The sequence below is a fragment of the Berghia stephanieae genome, chromosome 2 (assembly GCF_034508935.2).
Source record: "Berghia stephanieae isolate SIO BIC M18660-M18661 chromosome 2, UCSD_Bste_1.3, whole genome shotgun sequence".
In the NCBI taxonomy this organism is placed as follows: domain Eukaryota; kingdom Metazoa; phylum Mollusca; class Gastropoda; order Nudibranchia; family Aeolidiidae; genus Berghia; species Berghia stephanieae.
This window is the reverse complement of record NC_088361.1, coordinates 51098490-51101459: the sequence shown is the minus strand read 5'-3', so window position 1 is coordinate 51101459 and position 2970 is coordinate 51098490.

Below are 2970 nucleotides of genomic sequence, written 5' to 3'. Positions count from 1 at the left end.
AAGAAGAAGAAGAAGAAGAAGCCCGTTCGATTAAATGACCTACTAAAGTAGTGAAAAGTCCTTCGCAATAGCAATATTTAATTTAGTTAGGATGGCGTTAATACAGTCAGGAATTCAGTTTTCATTCAGCTACTTCTGTTCTGTTGATTTCGCATCGCAATATGTACCATTAAGGCTTTGTTAACGTATCGAAATTACTTTAATAAAATTAATTCACAATAGCCATCCGACTTTTATTTTTAAGCAGAAGCCAGCTTGGTGATCAAACAATAAAAATATTATTACATTCCACTTGTCCAGTCTTTTCCGTTCATAACATCATCTCTTTCTAGTCAATCTATCATTTCCCCCTTTTAATGACTTAAATTTCCATTGTTTGTTTACACATAACTTGCTGTCTGGAGTGTTATGATGATCATCATCGTCATTATTATCATCATCATCATCATCATCATCATCATCATCATCATCATCATCATCATCATCATCATCATCATCATCACCATTATTATTATTATTATTATTATTATTATTATTATTATTATTATTATTATTATTATTATTATTATTATCATTATTATTATTATTATGATAATTACTATTATTATTATTACTATTATTATTTATGATAGTAATTGTTAAGTGTACGATGCAATCTAAGGAGACCATAATATTATAACAATGTTAATCGTGTACCGTTATTGGTTATGATGGTGTCAGATTGTTTTACTTGTTTCAGAACTTTACAATTTGCTTTTATGCAAATACGGTAGTATGTTTTTTTTGAAGGAATGACCATGGTTTCCCTTTTCTTATCATTTAGCCTGAGACCCATTTTCTAACTGTCTTAAGTCACAATCTTATCTACCAAATGTAGGGTTTTATTATTTTCATTCTTAGCCATGAAGGCTGTGTCGTCTGCATATTTGATGTTGTTTACAATTCGCTCATTGACCTTTATTCTTGGCATATTTTTTATTTGTCTCATTAGTTTCCCGCTGTAAATAGATACACAATAAGTCTGGAGAGAGCACGCATCCTTGTCTAACTCCTCTTTTTAAGGATTTGAATTCACTTGTCTGTTGTACATCTCTCACTGCTGCTGACTGTTCCCAATACACAACTAAAAATGGGTCTTAAACAGGGTCTTTCCATCAATATCCAGGTCTAAATATATTAGATCAGAATCAGATTATATCACTGCCAAATGCTTTCGTATGGTCAATGAGTATACATATTCTTTTTTTCATGACCTCTAAATTTAGTTCAAATGGTTTTCATAGCTATTAACTGCATTAACTGTACCTACTTTACAGTTATTCTCTGTCGTACTTTCAGCAATTTTTTTTGGATAGTTTTTAAATCATGAAATTGAAATTTGAAAAAACAATTTGATTCGCTCCAGTTTTCAGGATAATATACACTACAGTGCGGAATTCATAGCGCTCTATGTAAGGCGTGGGATATTACAAACCTAAATGAGCACATTTTATTTCGTCATTTGAATATAATATATAACAGTAATAATAATAATAATAATAATAATAATAATAATAATAATAATAATAATAATAATAATAATAATAATAATAATAATAACATGATATATTTTTTGAGAGCTCTTCCATATCACATGGAAGTGGTCAGAGCGCTCTGCAGGGGCATCAACAATTCAATTTGAAAATAACAAAGTCTCAAGATGATTTTTAAACATATCTGCCAAAGGAGAATGCCGTATTTCTTTTGGAACTGTGTTTCAGAGGTTGGGATGATATTTATAGAAAAGGATCGGCTTCCACATGGCACGTAAAAGTTCTTTCATTGAGTGACAAGCAATTTTGATTCGCTCCAGTTTTTACCTCTAAATTTTCATAGTTATTTATTGCATTTACTGTGCTTAGTGCTTACTGTTAATTTATTCCCTTATTTCATTTATATGATTTTATAATCAATAGGCCTAAAGTTACATAAAAATATATTTTAACCAAAAAAAAAAAAAAAAAAAAATAAATAAATAAGAAAAAGGTGACTGAATTAACCTTCCTAAATTCTATGTAATTTTCTATAAACATTTAGTTGACACAGTTTTGTTTGCTGGTTACCATTCGTTCGGCAGACCCTGGTGAGTAGTATTCTCATTCTATCAGTAACCAGACTTACGTACCGGTTTTTACGAAGAGAAAGATAACAGTCTTCTCCTTTACATCTTCCTCTTCAATTTCTAGTCCTGCTCTACTGCTACTACTACTACTACTACTACTACTACTACTACTACTACCACCACTACTACTACTTCTACACCACAACCGCCACATACTTCTACCTTTACTACTACTACTACTACTAGTAGCAGTAGTAGTAGTAGTAGTAGTAGTAGTAGTAGTAGTAGTAGTAGTAGTAGTAGTAGTAGTAGTAGTAGGAAGGGGGTCGATAAACTACATACTATTGTGGTACCTTCGCATGTCTATTTATTACAAGAAAGGCAGGCACTTCAATGAGACTGGTACTTGAGTTATACAAACAATCGCAATCAGGCTCACGTGCATGCGACAAATAAAAAAAAGTGAGTAAATAACAAAGTATATTATTCATTATTTCACAATGTGTAAAGGCATTGAGAGCTCACTGGTTTGCTGACCACGAGCTTGATGGGTCAATGCGAGGCTTTCACTTGAAATCGCACCATTGACCTCAAGTTACTCGCGTAGCTTTTGACCCATGGCTATTTAAATAAAATAACCACCTCCCCCTGGCCTCCTCACTTCATCTGAATCCGAAACTTCCGTTCAAAACAAATCTGAATTTTTTACAAATAATTGATTTTAAACAACAGATGATAATCAATACAAATTATTTTTGATAGATACTTCGTTATATTTAACATTAAGATGAAAATAGAAAGATAAAATAGGTTGAAATTGGGGACTATATGATATTTTGGCGGCTGAGTATGCAGGAGGCAACGCGGCT